At 41.6% G+C, this 21,043-nt stretch overlaps 1 protein-coding gene across 2 annotated transcripts in view; it reads left to right on the plus strand.

Annotated features, from left to right (window-relative positions):
• Positions 1-1,104: 1,104 nt before the first annotated feature.
• BTBD7 (BTB domain containing 7) overlaps positions 1,105-21,043 on the plus strand; it is a 59,544-nt gene continuing 39,605 nt past the window's right edge. For both annotated transcript variants that reach the window (XM_013129178.3, XM_005149517.4), the window contains exon 1: positions 1,105-1,213. The gene's annotated coding sequence lies outside the window, so the exon portion shown is untranslated. The remainder of the gene's footprint in view (positions 1,214-21,043) is intronic.

A 21,043-nucleotide genomic window follows, 5' to 3' on the forward strand; every position in this document is an offset into this window, starting at 1 on the left:
AGATTTCTGGCCTTTATGAATGGCCAGACACCATGATGAAACCTTTATCTCAGATCTTCTCACATATAGACACATGGTGCTTAGTTCTGTTGGACAGCACAAGTAGGTTTATATAAGTTGTTTTACTTTTCTAATGAAATGTTGACATGAATTTTTGACCACTTTCTCCAATTTAGAAAACAGCAAGCTTATAGACCAAGTGGCTTTTACGTTCTGATCCTGACTGCATCCACAGGCACCTTTCTTTGGAGAAAATATAGCAGGAATGGTACCAGCAATGGTGGGAAAAGCTACAAGCATTTTTACTGTTGGCACCTCTGTCTATCTAGATGTATGAAATAGCAATTTCTGATACTGAGAGAGGTTGTTGGAAATGGGGAAGGCAGTGGAGTTTATTTCCAAGTGAACAGTATATATTCCCAGCATGAACACTAATGCTGGACCCTGACTGTGGTCTGTCTGTTAACAAGCTCACAGCAGTTTGGAAAAGCAAGGAGCTGAATAAATGCTTAACGTAAGCAGCTTAGGGAAGTCTCAAGGACAAAGAACCCGTGCTGACAGACGGCTTGCCTTGCAGACACCTCAGTACCTGGGTGTAACAAGCTTGTGAGACACATCGCACAAAGCAACCAGAACACACGCGTGTGGCAAGGAGCCCGGCGGCAGGGTACACGTGGTCCGGCTTCAGCTCCGCCTGACTCCAGGCCTGCGGGCGGGCGGGCCCCTCGCCAAGCTCGGGTAGCCCCTCGGCACTGGCCCACCTTCCATTCTGCAGGTTGGAGGGAGAGGTCCCCCCAACAAGGGATGACTGGAAACAGTGAATGTTCCCAGAGTAACGCCTGCTAGCAGCTTCACCAAACCCCTTCAGCCCTCGGCTTGAGCTCTGCTGTAGCATGAGTGCCCTCGCACGCCTCAGCTGTGACAAGGGAAGGCACCGGAGCGGCTCCAGAATCGCTTACCGCCGCTGACCGAGGCCCCGAATACCCCCGCCATGCAGGGAGGGCCCCTCCAGCACAGCCCGCCCCCGCCCCGCCCCCACGGACCACGGGTCCCAGTCGCCGCAGCGGCCTTGCGCAGGCGCGGTGCTCACTCCCTTTGCCCGGCCGAGGCTGGGGCTCGCGATCAAAATGGCGGCGGCCGAAGCGGGACTAGGGCTGGAAAGGAGCGAGTGATGCTGAGCCGGAGGGATGGCGGCGGCGAGCGGCTGCCGGAGGTGAGGCGCTGCGCGGTCAGCGTGGGCTAGTAGGGCGGGCTGGGCTCCGTGTCATGATGGCAAGAGGGGAGGGGGCGAGACCGTCGATGCCCCCCGCGGCAGGATGCCCTGGGCAGGGGTTGGGTGCGCGCCCGCCGGGCTGGCAGTGCTCCGTGCCGGCTACGGCTGACTCCTCCTGCCCCAGCCACATAGCTCCTACTCCGCAGCTGAGCCGCTGCTGCGGGACTAAGGTGCAGGCCCCCATCGCCCCGCAAGGCCTCCCGCCAAGGGGAGCGGCCCTTCCTCTCCTGCCGCTCCCGGGGCCACGGGCTGGGCTCGCAGGGGTCCCGCGGTCCTGAGCACCGGCGGTGTTCTCGTCTCGGCCGCTTCTCGCTGTCGGGTCCTGCCTGGACGCCCCTTCCACTGCGGAGCGCTCGCCGCCCGGCGCGGCGTGGCCCTTCGATGCTGGGCGGCCCCGGCGCCGCTCCCCGCGGAGCTCTCGGGGGTTTGTTGGAGTCGCCTTACGCAGGAGCCGGTGCAGGAGTTGTGTTGCCAGTGCTGCGGTACTCCTCTCGTGTTCGGCAGTGCGAGAGCCACCGCGGTCGCTCACCGTGGGCTGCGGAGTCCCGCTTGTGTGCCCGGCCGTTCAGCCCGTCCCTTGGAGGTTGTGCGGCTTTGCGATTGCTGCCTCCCTGCAAAGTGTGAGGTTGCGTCCTGCTCATCTCCGTATAGGTGTTACTGTGGTGTTCCTGGAGGAAACTTGGAGAGCTTTGTAAGTGATGAGCATGTTTGTGCATCTGGAATATTCCTGCTGCCGGTGGGATGGTGCTTTGCTCTTGGTTCGTGTTTCTACTTGCTCTGCCCTGCTGTCCCATTTGAGGCCTTTGGATGAAAGATGATACACATTTCAAGTGCTAACATAAAGTACGATAGTAAGGTAATAAAATACGTGTTGATACAATGATACTTTGTGTCAGAATTTAGCTTAGGGAATGTATCTTTGCTCGAGACTTTGTTCCAAACCAGTGTAATGTAACACACAAATTTAAAGTGTTTGGCAGATACATTGTTGGCATGTGGTCACCTCGGGTTTTACCACATACTGAGTGCTCCATTTTCATTTAGAAATGGAGAAAATAAACACGGAAACTCAGATACAAGAATAAAAATTTTGTATCTTTTTTCTTTAGGCACTTGAAGCTTGATGAGTTAAAGCTTTACTCTTTTTGTCTGAAAGATATTGGGGAAAAGGAGCAGTAGTCTAATAGTCTCCTTTATAATTTCAAATATGAATATCACAAACAGCTTTCATCCTAGTTCTGTATTAATATGTTGCTTTAAATGGGGAGGTGAAGGGGCAATAATTCTTTTTCAGATCCACTGAGGTTAGATTCTTCTTTATTTAAACCTTTTTCTGAAGAAATTGACAGAAATATTTCTTATTCCTTTCTCCCTTCCTTGCCTAGTTGACTAACAGTCTGCTGCTACCAGAACAGAATTAATTCTATAGAGATTATTTTTGAGCATGTGGAGCAAGTGTCTTTTAGTAATGAAAGGGGGCTGTGGATCATGATGTTTGAAAGGCAAGGTCTGAGTGCCTAATTTGCAGAGTATCTGAATGAAGGTAATGTATTGGTAAGTCATGGATTGTGATGTTTTTTTCCTTGGTGGAATAATTCAATTCTAGTCCTAGTTGATGGACCAAAGCATAATTTTGCCATTAAAGAACTTTTTCCTTTGCTATATCAAATAATGTTGTGTAAACATTACTATCTGTTCATGCTTACATGTAAACCTGCAATGACTGACTTGGGGACTAAAGCTTGTATCTTTTGTTAAACATGAAGCTGCAGTTTGCTTTCTTTTTATTCATATTTAGTTAGGCTGGCATAGTTAGACTACATACAGGTAATCTTGCAAACAGAGTTCAATATTTTGTGTAAAATGTATAGCCAGTGTTTGCTTTTGTTCCTTGGAGATGAAAAAAAGCTATTGAATCCTTTGTATTCTGGCTCAGCTGCACTAAGCATTGTTTTAGTTGCTTTCAAACTCTAGCCAATATATAAATAGGTTTGACATTCTAATCTAATTTTGTGTGTTTAAACATACAAGGAGCATAGACACAAGTCATCTTGGATCGCTTTCTGTGGCATAGTTGTAATTGCTGGCTTTTTAAAAATCCTTGCCTCTTACTAATATAAGTGAATTTTCTTTGCGTGTCCAGATTCTCTTGCTGAGTCATAGATAGAGTAGTGGTGTAATGCTTATAGCTGGCATTGAGGGATTTGCAAAGAGTCATACATGAAATAATAGAATTATATCTATAAGCTCAATTGAAAGACTTGCATGGGCTTGTTGTGGTGACTTTTGTTTTTCCCTTTGTTTGCAAGCTTGTCTGAGAAGCTCAGAACTTTGTGTTGTGAATGTCTCTTATTGTTAAGTTGTAGTAGAATATGTTGTCTTTGTAGCCAGCTCTTTGAATTTAATTCAGTGGGGCTGTTAGAGCTTGATGAATAGACTAACAAAATATTGAGTCGTCATTTTGAAAGTGGCCTTTCAAATTGCTGTACACATGATGTCCGGTTTACAGCTCTCACTGAAGACAGTTGACCTAGAGGCTTATAGGGCATGAATGCTAGGCTTGGACAATGTCTTCCTCTGTCCTGCTTTGCAGGCTGCATTAGTGTTATGGTGTCTGGTGGTCTTGCCTGTGTCCATAGGAGGAGGTGGAACACTAGGCCTGGCCCTCATGCTGCCTGATGCTAGTTTGGTGTTGATATAGTAGACCACGTGCAAGAAAAGGGGCGTGTATTCTGATATCTGCCTGTGCAGTGAGGACCAAGATAATTGTGGCTGCCTGCCTTCCAGAGGGGAAAAAGTAAGATGAAACAAAACATCCTATGGACATCTGTTATGGACTACAAGTAGTTCCCATTAATCAAACAAAAGATCTATAAATAAAATGCGAGATTGCTTTTAAGAAGAAATAACTATTCTTAATAATACTTCTGAGAATCTGACCACTCTTGTGGCACATCTTGGTATAAATACCTGAATTTCAGACTCTGAGTTTTCTTTTATTGTCTTCTGAACATATTTATATGAATTTTGATTCCTGTTACTGGATTAATGGCTTGTACAATTTATTTTTCACACAAGTCTGGAAACCTGGTATGCAAACTATTGTGCATGCAGTGAAGACTGGGAATCCTAGTTCAGGTGTGTTAGGTGATGAGTCATGTAGTTATTGATCTGTTTCATTACCCAGGTTCTTTTAAAGATATGTTGGCGAGCCATATTCTTCAGTCTTTCAACAGAAGCTATTATGGATTTTTAGAATGGTCTTTGTTATGTTGGCTTACCAGTATGCCTGAACTATAGCAGGAAGGGAATGCAAATGCAAAATTTGATACTAGTCTTGCATTTTGTGCCTATCTGGTCTGTCCTGCATGTCTCCCAAAAGTATGTCTGTTATAATGATGCCTTCTGTATAATGAGTGGATGCTAGGAGATCTCAAATCCTCGTGTTATTTATGTAGAAACAATGAGAACTGTGTGTTAGGGAGAGTAGAAATGGGCAAGAGGAGAAATGAATAGGAAGGAGTTGAATGTCAACGATGGCATATGGCATATGCAACATGTACCATATACCTCAGTGTCTGAAATTCTGTGAAGTTTTAGCATTCTGCTTTTAGCTTAGTCTCTTGCCTGTGGTGTTTTGATTTCCAGTGTTCAAGCAAAGAGATCAGATCATGTCAGTGGTTCATCAAAAACTGGAGGGGATCTGAAGTATCTAATTTCTTTGTCCTTGGCACTATGGCAAATTGCTTCTTTCCTTTATAAGGGTGCCCATGAGGTCCTTGGTATATGCTTAGTGACAAAATTGGCTTAAATAATTGTATTCCATAGCTGCCTTTTCTGGCACAGTTCCCTCAGCTGTGTTGGTAGAACCGTTTACATGGCTTCAGTCTGAAGTATTGCAGAAAATTGATCTGTCTGAAAAACAAAAAACTACATCACAAAATAACTTCATATCAGGTCCCTGATCTAAGTTGTCATATTGCAATGGAAAGTTTGTTTGCTGGCACAGTGTAGAAGCAGGGTCAGATAGGTAAAGGGGTTCTGGGACTGTGTTGCCTGAAGTGTATTAGGTTGAAGTACATCCACAACTATATACTTAGTTAAATTTAAATCCAGTTTAATTGCTCCATTGGGTGTGTTGTGCAAGGTTACACCTAACACTACCGAGTGTGTATACTTTAACAACTGGTGGGCTTGCAGACGTGTGTTCAACCTTTTGGGAATTTTCTGTCATCAGTGGGTTTAAACCATTTCTCTAGGTGAAAAATATGAATTACCATGTTATACCAGAGTGATGCAGCATGTGAAATAAATTTAACAGTAGTCCATATTGGTTAAGAATGAGCAACTTTCAGTAATGTGTGGGTGTACAACACGTGAGGGTAACACCTTCCTAGATCAGTTTCTAAGTTTCAGAAGTGTCTTCCAGAGATCTTGCTTTATTTTTCGGACTTGAAATTCTGTCACTAGCTGTTAGCTGTGTAAATGTCTGATCATTCTGTAAATACTATTTGATCTTTGTTCTCAAATCTTGTCTGAATTCAATGGTTATGTATGTTCTGTATGACACTGAAACTCCATATAAAACATAAAGTTCAGTTCTTCCTGTATTAGAAAGATTGGATTTTTTTTCCTGTCCCTCTTTGCTTTTCTTACCTGTCATATTCTGTTTCCTGTTCGCTATAGTAAAGTGTAAAGAGTAGAATGTAGATTTTTTAAAATCTCTCTTAAATAATATCTTTCCATTGCTATTGTTACTACTATTCCCCATCTTCTTAAAGAACCTTTTTATTTCTAATCTGTCCTCTTTGATACAGGATTATGTCTGTATGCTAACTTGCAGCTTTTAAGATGAATCTTTTCTGGCATTCTTAATAACACTGGAGATTTGAAGTTATCTAGTAGGAAGTGCTTTAAAGGTAGACTAAGCTAGTTAATGGTATGCAAGATTCCTCTAAATTGGAAGCTGTGTCCAAGATCTGTTAACTCTGTTTCAGGGTAACTATTAAGCTGTTGTTGTTTGACACTTCTGCTGATGGTAACAATAGCTAAACTCAAACCAGTTGATTGAAACAGCAGTGTAATAAACTACTGTTTCTTGGTCTTTTAGTTGGGCATGTTATTTTGTCACCTAGTACTTGCAGAAGCTCTGTGTGATAATTAGAGGTGCAAAATGCATCTGGGTGCTTGCATGTGTGTTTTAGACTTCAGTTCAGGTCGGAGAACACTGTTCCTTCTTACAGTCCAGAACTGAGAATTAAATCAAGGTTTGAAATACAAAAAGCAAGAACACCAAGGTCTTGTGAAGGCATCAAACTTGAGTAAAATTATGCCTATTTATATGCAAATTAAAGTTGGGTTTGTTTTGTTTGGTTTTTTTTTTTTTTTTTGAGTGACCAGGAAGATAACGTCTCATTACTGAGAAATTGGACTGCTGCTTTGCTTATCATTGTCTGCTATCCCAGATCTCTGTACTTACAGTGAAGTCTGTAAATCACTTCTGTGATGGGCAGGTTATTCTCATTGCTTTAAAATTGGTATGAGTGGCAGAAGTTCCTTTTCATGCTTTCTCCTCACCCCAATATTTGAAATGCTGCTTGAGAGCTGACTAAAAAATTCTGAAAGAAAAAATTCAATCCAAATGCAATGAGGAAATATTTTCCAGACCTGTGCTCCCTTACTCTTCGAGCTCTTTTGACCTCCTGCTTTAGCTTTGTTTTCATGATGATGCTTGATGTAAAGGGGGGGGGGGAATCGTTCCTTGACCATTAGAACTGAGGAATAAGGGTTGCTGTGGATTTGGTGATCTTTGACTTCATCTAGGAAGATGCAAGTCCTATTTGAAGCTTTTCTGTTGCTGTGGTTGTGATAGTGCTCATACATGAAAGTTCTGTAGTGTTTAAGCTGAGGTTGTGCTTAAGTACTTTGTGTAAATGGAGGCATTTAGAAGTTTTCTTTTATATACTTGGATGTCTATTTCTTAAAATACATAAAGGTTAACAACCTCTGAAGCTGCTTCTGGTATTTAACTGAATGACCAGAAGAGTTCATCTTGAAGAAGGGAGGAATATATGCATATACACAATGGAATTTTGTATTAGCTATTAAAGTTACCCCTCCTCCCCCCAGCTAATAAGACATGGGAGTATATTAAAGACTGATGTCCTCTGCTGTGGTTCATCCTTTAATGGGCATCTTGATTTTAGATGTCTCAAGAGGTGAAATGAAATACTAGAATGTGGTCAGAGAACATAACATTAAAGAAATCCATGAACTTATGATTCTATTAAAGTCATTCTCGTAGTGAATATAGCTCACTGTAATGCAGTGGAATTGCTTATGCTGACATTTTTAAGTTGAGGATGCCTTTGTCAGTCTGTAGTGAGGTACTTCAAGGAAGTTTTTGAAGTAGGTTGTTTATTGTACTTCAGACACTAGCGTGGTGGAAGAATGCCAAGTTAAAACACACTCGAGGCAGGAAATTTTTTATTGTGCAGTGTAGTGATGGCTTCAATACTGAATGAGGAAGAATCTAAGCTGTGTCAATACTCTTCAGCTCCTGAGAGACAACATGTGTTACTGGTGAGCTGGATGTAAGCACTGTAATTCTTACAGTGTCTATAACAGCATGACGAGTTGCCAGTCAGTATCATTGTGAGTCCCCCCTCTCTCCCAACGTACTAAGTTATCTCCATTTCCTCTGCAGTTTATTTTCATGGCTGATATGGGGATTTAGCTTATCTAAATTTTGGATAAGAATGTGTTTACTGCCTTTAGATTCTCAAATCCTAACTCAGCTTTTTTTTTTTTTTTTTTAGTTTGTATAGCCAAAGCTAATATTTAAGAGAAATATTTTCTGTCTTTTTTTCAATTATATTATTTGGGTCAGAAGGTACCTCCTGCTTCTTACTTGGTCCTTAAAATCTCTGTAAGATTTAATCCTTTATTTAAACACTTCTGGAAATGTGCATTTGGACTTGAAATGACAAAATATCCTTCTAGCATAGTAAGGTATCATATAGTGTAAGATAATTCCCTCTCTAATAGTGCTTTGTAGTTCTAGACACAAGCCTGAAGACTTAATAACCCCTGGTAAACTGATTCTTATATATACTTCTGTGCTGAATCAAAGCTGTTTATCTGTAGCTGCATTTAACCAAGATCTTTGGTGATGTAATCTGGACACTTACTATTTGAACTTGGTTTTCAGGCTTAAGTTATGTTACTCAGAAAATGATCTTACTCAGAAGTACAGTCCTAAAGCAAGCTTTCTGAAAGATCTGTCCTTGCTACTCGGGGCTTTTCCATTTTAAGGAAAATTTATTTTGTTTTGCTTGAAGTTTCTCAAGACATCTGAGTTTCTCTCCTGACAATAAAATAATTTTGTTACTGAATAGTTCCTTAGTTAATAATTGGCTTGAAATTTGCTAGTTTGGATTAACAGAATTGTACCAATCTGGGTATTTCCTCATGACCATTTTATGGATCTACATACCTTTCTTCTTCTGCCCTTCGCTTATTCTGCTTTGAGCCCACAAACCTCCTTTTCTGGAGCATTAAATTAAAAAATGTCTCATTTTGTGACGATGTTTTACCTGCATCAAGGCTGAATTGTGTTAAGAACTAGTGATCTTCAGTAATTAGTGATTATTTAAACATCTAGTGAACCAGTTTTATCCTTCGCTTAAATCTGGAAGGAAATTGAACTTGCCATTTTTTTTCCCCCGCATGTACAAGATTAATGTGTTTCCTTGAAGTTAAAATGAGTCTTTTGTGTTTATTAATCTGAAAACTGATCCAGTTAAAACTGTTCCTGTTAATTTGAATATGAATGCTCAAGTAGAGAACGCAGAATTGAATAGAAATTATCATCTGGGTTGAGAGGGAATTGAGATTGTCCTTTTGGTGGCAGTGTCAACTTTTTTATTCCCTTTAGAGTTGTGTGCACATCTACAGGGGTATGATATAATAGGCATCACAGAAACATTGTGGGATGGCTCCTATGACTGGAGTGTTGGAATGGAAGGTTACAGGCTTTTTAGGAAGGCCTGCAGGTGGGGAGGGGGAGCTGGTACTTATGTTAGGGGTAGGCTGGAGAGTATGGAACTCTGTCTGGGAACAGGTGAGCAGTTAACAGAGAGCTTGTGGGTCAGGTTTAAAGGGAGAACAGCGATGGGAGACATTACTGTGGGGATCTGTTACAGACCGCCTGATCAAGAGGAATCTGTGGATGAAGCACTTCAGCGAGAGATAGGAACAGCCTCACACTTGCAGGCCCTTGTATCCATGGGAGACTTCACCCTGATATCTGTTGGAGCAATGGTACTGCCAGGCACAAGCAATCCAGGAAGTTCTTCGATTGTACGGAAGACAACTTCCTTCTGCAAGTAATAGAGGAGCCAACAAGGAGAGGTGCTATGCTTGACCTCGTGCTCACCAACAGGGAAGGGCTCACTGAGAAGGTGATGCTCAAGGACAGCCTTGCATGCAGCGATCATGAGATGGTCAAATTTGAGATCCTCAGGACAGTGAGAAGAGCATGCAGCAAGCTCACTGCCCTGGACATCAAGAGAGCAGACTTTGGCCTCTTTGAGAACCTGCTTATTAAGGTTCCATGGGATATAGCCCTAGAGGGCAGGGGGGCCCAAGACTTTTGGTTAATATTCAAGGATCAACTACTGCAAGCTCAGGAGTGTTGCATCCCGACCAGAAGGAAGTGCAGCAGGAGGGCCAGGAGACCTCCTTGGATGGATAAGGAGCTGCTGAGGGAAATTCAAAGGAAAAAAGAGAGTTATAAAAGGTGGAAGCAAGGACAGGTGGCCTGGGATGAATACAGGGATGTTATCTGGGAAACTAGGGACCAGGTTAGGAAAGCTAAGGTCCAGTTAGACCTAAACTTGGCTAGGGATGTTAAGGATAAGAGGAGGGGATTCTGTAGGTACGTACTGAATAAAAAACAGACTAGGGTCAATGCAGGCTCCCTCCAGAAGCTATCAGAAGAACTGGCTACTCTGGATTTGGAGAAGGCTGAGGTTCTTAATGACTTCTTTGCCTCAGTCTTCACTGGTAAATACTCTGACCACACCACCCAAGTCTTGGAAGGCAAACACAGGGACTGTGAGAATGAAGACTTTGGGCCCACTGTACGGGAGGATCTGGTTCGAGACCACTTTAAGAACCTGGACATAGACAAGTCCATGGGACCTGATGAAATCCATCCACGGGTCCTGAAGGAGCTGGCAAAAGAAGTTGCTAAGCCACTGTCCATCATATTTGAAAAATGATGGCAGTCAGGTGAAGTTCCTGATGACTGGAAAAAGGGAATTTTCTTTTTTTTTATGTTGTGGGGCAGCTGAAAGACTTCATTATCTTTTGAAGGGAGAGGAAGAGTTAAGGGATTTAATCAGTCTGCTCAAAGGGCAAATTGCTTTAGCAAATAGTTAAACAAAAACCCCCCTCACAAGCTCCTAACTGTCCAGTCTGTGCACATGAGGTATATGTAGGTATTCTGAATTAAATACATAAATGATTGGTGCCTCTCTTTTTTAGAGACAACATGTCATGTTGACATGTGTGATGCTGCTTTGACTGTTCTGTAAAACTTGCGTGTTCGTGTTACAGGATGAAAAATAAATGCTTTAGAAATGTGTAGAGAGCTTGTTGCAGGAAATCTGGAAGACATAACTTCCTTTGCTTGCCAAGGGGAGAATGTAAACAAAGCTTCAACTTAATTGTAGCCTAACTACTAGAGCGGTTTTCTGACTAAGCCTTTCCTTCCTTAACTGATTGCTGTTATCATTGAGAAAGTATATTTTCTGTTTCATTTGAACTGGATTTCTCTATCTCTATTGAGGACATGCCTCAAAGTTTGTGAGCATTTAGTTCTTGCTACACTTACATAGAATATAAGTGCAGGTATTACTGAAAGTAACTACTGAAGCTAAAGCTACTTGTGTAGCTAGCTGTTGGGTTTCTGATGGTTTCTGGAAGCATCGGAAGTTTGCTTGTGAGGGAGAATGTTGTGATATTAGTATATTTTGCTGCTGTATGTACTCTTGTGCAGCCACTAAAATACCCATCTTCAAAATGGCTAAAATATTTGAACTGTACAACATAGAAAGATTTCTTGGCATCAGATGTTATATAAATGTTACTTGTTTAAGTCAGTGTGGCTCTTAACATTTCTGAAGTTAATAGATACAGAAGATAGTATAGAAGAACTCGGCCAAAGGAGAAATTTTTTAAATGTTCAAGCTTTTAAGTAACTGTTAAAAGTCTTGGTATATACAGAGATAACTGATTTATGCAAGGAGGCGTAAGATCATTGTGTTTGTTAAAAGCCTCTGAATAAAAGAAAATAGCCTGTAGATTTGACCAGGAATTTCAGACTTGCAGTGGCAAGCAGTTCATAACCAATTTTCAAGCTCTTGAATGAGTCAGCTGTATAAATACCATACAGTTTGATTTTTGTATTGCTGCCTGCTTCAGTGAGCAGAGTAGACCTGTGAGTAACCCTGGATGTTGGGAAACAAGGGGAAGAGGTGTAGAGTGTCAGTGCTGAAATTCAAGCTGCAGAAACGGGAACTGCAAAGGAGGACTCTGCCTGTGTTTCGGGAGCCAGGTGAGAGTAACTTGTTGAGGCTGGGCCTGAGCTCAGAGGGAATGACAAAGGTGACTACAGGGGTGTAGTTTTGTGGAGTTGTGAGGTAGTTTTAATAGTGATAGTCTGGTCTCTTCAGAGTAAGAGCTGTGGGTTCCTGTTCCAGTTGTAGATGGCTGTCAGATCCACCTGCAGGAATTCCCTTTTTCCTATCTGTTTCCTGTCATCAGCCCACTGAAATTACTTGTTCTGTGGTCATATAATCTCTGTATGTAGTGTGAGGGGAAACAAGAAAACCCCATGGCTGGAGCAGAATGAGGGGAATGTACAGCTCCCTGTTAGTTTGACTTCAGTGGTGGTGTCAGATCACCCTGATGTACCTGTGAAGAGCTGACAGGCAGGGAGTCCTGCATGGACAGCTAGATTCTTGCCACTGGTGGATGAATCTGCTAAATTGAGGGGAATACATTAAAATGTGCATAGGCTTGGCCTTGTATTTTTCCCCAGATGACTGATGCCTAGATGCATATATTCTGTCATTTCAATTTAAAATTATTCCAAGACTTCAAAAAAGTAACAACCCCCATGGAGCTCTTTACTAGTAATTGCTGCTGTCTGAAGGGCTGTTAACCAAGGCCTGGTTGAAGAGAGAAATGAACTGCACAAATGCAGAACAAAGGTAAAACAGGCCAAAAAAGAAACAGTAGTTTGTCTAGCTAGCAAGGGTGAGCATGACCATGGTCAATCCTAGTGACAGCTGTTGCTGTATAGATTACCTCTTTCTGCTAGGACTGCCCCCACACATTGTGGCTTCCCACACGTGTGCTAGAATGGAAGGGGGCAGCTCTTCTGTAGAAATGAGTGTATGGGACTGGGAATGTTTATTTCTTGAGGGCTGTGCCAATTGAGTATTGGTCAAACTGCATGTTGTGTTTGTGGGGAGCAAGCAACCTATTCTTGCTGTCCTCCTGGCGACATTCCTTGGGAGTTGATTGCAGCTAGAAGATGGTGATAGAGGTGATCAAGTGTTTTGATCTATGGACAGTGTTCAATTATTTGGGTCCAAGATTTTGAGTCTGCTTCAACACTGGGATGCTGGAGCAATTGCTGGGAAAACCCCAGGTATTGTCATCACCAGAGACTGCTACTGCTCCTCTTAAGGTTATGGAAGTTAATAAGGGAAGTAAAACTGTGTGATCAAAAGGATGCTTTTCGAAGGTGAATTGAAAAAAGCAAGTGGCGAGAGAGGACCGGTGCTGCTTACTTAGTGTGGATACAGAGCATAGTGCCTGGGATTGCTTCAGTAGCAACTTTAATATACTCTCAGAGGAAACATGTTCTGAGAGGAAGTGTGGTGAATGTAACTGTGCAGTGAATTTAGAAGCACTCTTGTATGCAGATCCCCATTCAGAGCAAACAGCTTTCTGTGAAATAATTGAGCCTGGAGAAAAGGGAAAATACAGTACAAAGAGACTAGGATATATCCCCCTGAGGTAGTACTTGATGTGAGAAGGCATTAAACTCCGGAGATGCATCCTCCATATGGTTGAGGTTTGAACCAGGACTTCTCCATCTTAGTAGACTTGCTAATTGAAAACAGCATCTTGTGTTGAGTTTGGGTCACAGCTTGAGAAAGAGGAGGAATTCCCTTTCTTAATGAAACAGGGATCTTCGGGGGCACTCCAAGAAAACTGAATTACAATCATGTGAATCGTGAAAGCTGCATGGGAAGGACTACCTGCCCTGCTCTGTGAAGCAGCAAACCTGTTGACAGAGAAGGGGTGCTTGAATAGGAAGCCCATGAAATATACTGTGTAAAGGTGGGACAGCTTAATGTGGAGAATTTTTACTTTTGCTGCGCTCCTGCCTTTTCTGTGGAGGAAGAAAGAAGCAGATGGCTGAGGACACTGCTGTAATAAAGTACAGGCAGTGTCTGGAGACAGAGAGGTGAACTGCTGGTTGATCTCAGTATCTGAAGCTGAATTTAGCTGAAATTTGGCTGAGTTAAATTGCTGCCTGACAACACAATGAAGTGTTGACCAGAACTTCAATAGAGAGAAAATGACAGACTACTTTTTCTTAAAATCTGATCCTTCATGGAGGTGCTATTCTTGCAATTTGTCTTAACCAACTATTGTGTTCCCCATATTTATTATACCATTGAGGATTTTTTTTTGCCTTTCTTAAAAAACAAAAGCACATTTTGTTTGCTCAGAAGCAGCCTTTCAAAAAGCTTTTAGACTCTTCTAAATGTATCATAATGTCAGAATGTTTTGCAATTACTTTAGATTGGCTAAAATGAATTAGCCTGATTTTTCCCTGTAAATTGGTATGTTCATGCCTAATTTACTCTGTTCAATGATATTGATAAAGTTTTGGTGATAGGATTTCTCTCACTTTTCTTACAAAGCATATTTAATGACATTTTGTGTTAATTTAATGTTCCTTTCAAGTAAACTTCTGAAAAATGGAAAGTCATTGAAGAATGCATACTGTCATTTCACTTCAGGAGAGTCCTAGAGAGCAGTAAATGGGCTCTTGCTGATTTTGCTAAAAGTGTTTTGAATTCTACTTCAGGAACATCAGTAAGACTTTCATGTGAGTATTGTCAGTCAGAATAGACTTCTGGTAAATTAGTGGGTGCTTTCAACCAGCTGGAAAGATCAGTGATGTACAGAGATGGAGTTTCATTAGCCAGTATATGGAAACATGGAAGTTGCTTGGGAGAAACTTTCTATTCTGTGTAGGATTATACTGCAGTTATTCTGTGTGTGCTGTGTGTTTGGTTTTTTTAGGTGCTGGAACTTTTTCTATTTAGGGGAATATAAATATGTTAATATCTGTGATTTGAACTGTTGCTTCCTCCTGACAGTGTTACTTAATTGCTTCTAGAATGCAGTACATTTACATCATACTCTAAATTACTTTGGTAATGATAAAAAATATCAAAAAATCCTATTCTGAACACTATTTGCAAAGACAGCATTGAAAAGAGCGTTTTTTCCATTATCTTTTGTCTGTATCTTTTGAACTGCCAGAATGCTTCTTGATGTTTTCAGTTTCTGAAGTGTACATATCTTCAAGACTGCATGCCTTTATACTCTTATTTTAATGTAGTTCTTTTAACTTCCATTCTGATTCCTCAGAGGACATGTTGCAAATTGATTGTTGTTTCAGTATTTGTTTGGGGTGGGGGAGGAGGGAGTTGTGTATGGATGTTTTTTTTTCCTTCTTCTCCCTGAAACTCAATCCCTATGATTCTTAACCAATCTAGAAATAAAAAGCCAGGACTACTGTGGGGTTTTTGCTGCCTCCATTTTAAAAGAACTTCTTGATAGAGAAGTGTACTACTTCATGAAAAAGCAAGTGTTTTAAAATTCATGCTTAACTGGTAAGAAAGGGTTCTTTGTGATAGCTGGAACACATGATTCTCAGCAAAGCACTAAGCAATGCAGCCACTTTCGTAATCTAGTTATATCTGCGTTTTCTTGCCCTCTTGTGCTCATAACTGCTGATGTGGCTTAAGTTTTGGTATTTTGCCATTTGATCAGTTTTGTTTCAAATTCAGTGAGTCATGAAATAATACAGGTTCATTAACCCAGTTCCTGAAGGACATTGTTACTCATTTCTGTACAATACTAATCCAAATCAGAACCTTTCAGCTGTATCAGCTATATCTTGATGTTGTATCATCCAGATAACTTTGAATAATGATAAAGGTTGATTGCTTGGCTGGATAATAAAAATATGGAGCTATAGAAATGGTGGACAGGGTTAGAGCAGTTGATGTCATCTACCTGGACTTGTGCAAAGCATTTGACACTGTCCCACATTACATCCTTGTCTCTAAATTGGAGAGACATCAATTTGATAGGTGGACCACTTGGTGGATAAAGAACTGGCTGGATGGCCACACGCGAAGAGTTGTGGTCAATGGCTCAATGTCCAGCTGGAGACCAGTGACGAGTGTTGTTCCTCAGGGATCGGTGCTGGGACCGGTCTTGTTCAACATCTTTGTTGCTGACATGGACAGTGGGATTGAGTGCGCCCTTAGCAAGTTTGCCGATGACACCAAGCTGTGTGGTTCTGTTGATACGCTAGAGGGAAGGAATGCCATCCAGAGGGACCTTGACACACTTGTGAGGTGGGCTGATGCCAACCTCATGAAGTTTAACCATGCTAAGTGCAAGGTCCTACACCTGGGTGGGAGCAATCCCAGGCAGGTTGGGCAGAGAAGAGATTCAGAAGAGCCCTGCAGAGAAGGACTTGGGGGTGTTGATCGATGAGAAGATGAACATGAGTCGGCTTTAGTGTGCACTCTCAGCCCAGAAAGTCAACTGTATCCTGGGCTGCATCAAAAGAAGCATGACCAGCAGGTCAAAGGAGGTGATCCTGCCCCTCTCCTCTGCTCTCGTGAGACTTCACTTGGAGTATTGTGTTCAGTTCTGGTGCCCTCAACATGAAAAGGATATGGAACTGTTGGAACAAGTCCAGAGGAGGGCCACGAGGATGATCAGGGGACTGGAGCACCTCCCACATGAAGACAGGCTGAGAAAGTTGGGGCTGTTCAGCCTGGAGAAGAGAAGGCTGCATGGAGACCTCATAGCAGCCTTCCAGTATCTGAAGGGGGGCTATAGGAATGCTGGGGAGGGACTATTCATTAGGGACTGTAGTGATAGGACAAGGGGTAGCGGGTTCAAACTGAAACAGGGGATGTTTAGACTGGATATAAGGAGGGAGTTCTTTACTGTAAGGGTAGTGAGGTACTGGAATGGATTGCCTGGAGAAGTTGTGAATGCTCCATTTCTTGTGGTGTTCAAGGCCAGGTTGGACAGAGCCTTGGGTGGCTTGGTTTAGTGTGAGGTTGTCCTTTCCAACACTAACTATTCTATGATTCTAAAAAGGTCAAAATAGGCTTTATGTGGATTTGTGTGTGTGTCAGGCTTTAGAAGTAGCCGGTCCTTCAAAATTTCAATCAGTTCCTTTGAACAGAGAATTACTTGCCAATTACACGATTTCTTCAAAGTATGTTGTCACATATGCGTTCAGTCCTTTAGTATGTATGCTCTTGAGATTGGAAACTTCTAGCCTTGGCAAAATCTATATGCTAGTACTTCTCTTTAATACCTCATCTGTGGAATTAGAGAAGGGCCAGGGCATGTAATGATCAGTTCTTGTCAGCTCTTCTTCCTTGGAGAACACCCCCCCTCAAGTAGGAGAGTAAGAAAATTAAGTAAATAGTAAATGCAGATCTGAACAAACACTTGGAACTCCAACCACAAGCAGCTTTCTCTTAGTATTTCAGTGTTTGCCCTTTGGACTGTTGCTGGTTGCCAATCCCTGTAGCGATACTATGGGTAATAACCAGCATGTGTAGGGCTGGCTTTGGAGATTCCCCAGTGGATAGGATTTATAGAACTGTTTTGCGGAATGTTGATTTGTATCTGAATTTCTTTGCCCCTGGTGTCTGTACTAGTCACCAGACTACTGCTCTGCTGGAGGCAGCTTCAGGTTGTGAAGGCAAGTTGGTGGCATGTACCTTGGGGACAATAGCAGGGGTCCATTCTCACAAGTTCTTTCTTTTTTAGTTCTCTTTTAGTTTCTCTGTTTAGTTTTAGTTTAGTTTAGTTTCTAACTGAAATTTCTATGGAAATAAGTTTATCTTTCCTAAATTTAGTTGAAGTATTTCCTTACTGGGGTTATAACTTTAAAAGGTGGTTGTTTTTTTGGCAAACCTTCCCTTTCCCTCCCCTCCCCCTCCCCCAGAGTATCAGTTTACTCTGGATGTTATCATCTCATCTTGCATTACAGTTCCACCTCCTTGTTGCTTGAAAGGAACTGTTGGGGCAAAGTAGCTTTTCTGGTCTAGATAAAAATCTAAGCAAATACAAATAAGGTACACTTGTGATACTTGTGTTGTCATTTACTCAATGTAGATTTTAGATGTGTTAAATAAAATGAAAAACCTGAAAAGTCATGCTTGTATGAGTCTGTGCATATACTTGCTATGATTTCCTACTTTCATCTCAGTAGCATGCTATTTCATAACATTATGGTAACAACTTCAGAAGAAATACAAAATGTCTTAAATTCTGAGAGGGGAGAAAAGTCAAATGTTTTAGTTTATAAAACATGCTGTAGCACTCCTCACCTTGCCCTTTATATTAGCTGGGACCCAGTGGACTACAGAAAATTTTATGAAACCTTTGTATTGAGTGATGGCTATAAATGAAGTGTTACTGTTGTCCAAAGTCCATCCGGTACACAGCCTTTTTGTTAAATAAAAATTCCCAACCCAGGAATTCCTGGCTTTCAGCCCAGACACCTCAGATGCAAGTCATCTTAGGTTCAGTGTGACAAGTATTGAGAAGACTGAGAAACTTACTTCAGGTGCTGAAATCTCTAACTAGATTTGTGTTTATTTAAAATTTCATTTTGCTCTGAGTATCAGTGTTACCTGAAAGTAACTTCTGTGCTTTTTGTAGCATTTGGGATGGTAACTAAAGCTTCCTGGTTTTGTATAACTTTTCATATACTATTTCTGTAGTGCAGGCTCTTTTTAAACAAGCTTTGACATAGTTTAACTTTTTCCCTGTGTACATGTGTACATATATAGCACATATCTGTGTGTAGCTCACTGCTTTTAATGAGATCCTGTTTCAGTCATTCAGTAGATGTTGCATTTAGTTTGCTTTTGACGATGCTTATGTGGATGCATTATCATCTCTTAACAGGCAAGAAAAGTTTCACCTGGAGGTATGGTGATAGTTTTAAAACAAACAAAAAAAAAAATTGTGACTATTCTGAGGCTAAAATTAGATCTAGAAACTTCTTCAGATAGGCTGAAATAGGGAAATTTTTGGTATGCAGGATAACTTCTGCAAGGAAAGATAAAATCTTTGCAGATGAAGATCTGGTTGTTTGGGGCTCAGAATTATTTATTCATTTTTAAGTTCTTCTACAGCTGCCTTTCACCCATGTAAAGAACATCCTTTGGCATTTTATGCGGTAACTGAGCTGTATTTACATTTGTACTAGGCTCAGTAGATTATGTGCAAAGACTAACTTCTGTGCAGGTAGTTTAGGCTTAGTGTAGAGGCTGAATTGGACACTAGCAAAACAAAAGAAATCATCCAAAACTAGCCACCCGTCGTGGTTTAAACCAAGTCCGCATAGCTTGTTCACTCACTCCCCCCTTTGCTCCCCCGACTCCCAGAGAGTTAGGAAGGAGAATCCAAAGAATGTAGCCCCCACGGGTTGAGATAAGAATGATTTAATAGCTAAGGCATAACACAGATCACTACTGCTACTACTACCACAAATAATAATAACGATAAAGCCAATAACAAATGAAGAGAATACAACACCTCACCAGCCACTGACCCATAACTCACCCCACCCTGCCTGACCGAGCACTGGCTGATACCTCCTCTATCCCCCCAGAGCTCCAGCCCTTCTGGGTTCTCCCGGTTACCTCCTGGGTATGATGTGCTATGGTATGGAATACCTCTTTGGCTAGCCTGGGTCAGGTGTCCTGTCTCTCCTTCATCCCGGCTTTTCCTCCTCCCTGGCAGAGCATGAGCTCAGAAAAGGCCTTGGACAAACCAAACATTTGAGCAGTAACTCAAAACATACTTGCTACCAGCAACCGTTCCCAGCCCGAAAGTCAAAACACAGCACTGCACCAGCTACCAAGGAGAAAAATGACTGCTACTGCTCAAAACAAGACACCACCTAAATCTATGAGTGGTTCAAGTATGCCTTGCTGTCAAAAGGTGCAGTCCTGGCTCTAGCAGCTCATTCTCATATTCCTCTTTCTTCCAGCTTTGCTGGCACAAGTATTCCTGTGCTGCCATAACAAACCAGTTGGGTAACTGACTCTGTGTAAAATTTGTCTTGTCTGGTTTTAACATTGGTATAAGAGTGAAGAGGGGAAGGCAGAGCTTCCTCCAGGACACAGGTTATAATTTAAAAAGTTTGGGAAATGCAGTATGGGTTATACAGTATTACCGTATAAACTTCAGTGATGTAATAAAAAATACAAAAGTTGTACTATCAGTTGATACCTGAGGTTAATGACAGTAGTGGGTCTAAAACTATGATCATTATGTGATCAGTTCTGAGCTATGGGGCATAATACACTTTATGACCTACTGTGTGCTTGAATTCAAGATGCAAAATACTCAGGAAGTTAGCCAGCATACACATGAGGAAGCAGTGCATGACTGAATTCGAAAGGAGGCACAAGAAGCCTTCGTATCTGTAAAATGAGTGACCATGGCACATATTCTGATTAATTCTTCCTTCACTGAAGCCTGGCATATTTGGGTTTACTTATATAATTGTATACATAATATGCATATATAATTTATATTAAAAATATCTTGTACGTATGTGTATCTTGTATATATGTGAACTACTTTAGTATGTCACTGTTTTTACACTGTCATATATTATTTAAGCTACATAAGTTAAGGGAGTGAATTTATTCTGCACCATACTTGGGCTTAATGTGTAACAGTTCCTGTGGTAAGCCTCTGAATAAAATTATTTTATATATCAGAAATCATAGAAGTTTTTCTAGGTTTTTTTTCAGTTAATTTAAAGAATGTTGTTTTGTAAATTCAAGCATTGAATGCTAATGGTGTTGAACAGTTGCATATATTCCTTTTTCACATTCCTTCAATCTTCCAGGGCATGTTTATTGTGAAGGTGAAGGAGGTGGAAGGTGTTAATTTCAAACCTGAGACTTGGTTATGTATAGTGCTCGCTAGCCCCCCTCTCCCCCCAAAAAAAAACTAACGAAAAAGACAAAAGAACCCCTCATATCCTCCCCAGGACATGCCACCACCACCACCCCCCCCAACAAACCAAAAAACAACCACTCTTCAAGAAACAACAGGCCAAACAAAAAACAAACACAAAATCAACAGCTTCCTCCGTTCCTCTTTTTACATAGCTCCTGGGCTGTTTCCTGTTTCTGCTAATAGTTCTCAGTTCTTCCTGATCTCTAATAGACAAGTTATCATGCTGCAGCTAAATACAGAAGAGGAAAGTGAAATAGCAATGGCATTATTCCAGGCCTTTTGTCCAAATGAACCAAGTCCAATTTTAGCTGCGAAAGGGGAAGTTGTTGGAATACCTGCTCTAGGATGCTGGCCTTTCTGAGA

This window comes from Melopsittacus undulatus, chromosome 4 (genome assembly GCF_012275295.1).
Source record: "Melopsittacus undulatus isolate bMelUnd1 chromosome 4, bMelUnd1.mat.Z, whole genome shotgun sequence".
Taxonomy (NCBI): Eukaryota; Metazoa; Chordata; class Aves; order Psittaciformes; family Psittaculidae; genus Melopsittacus; species Melopsittacus undulatus.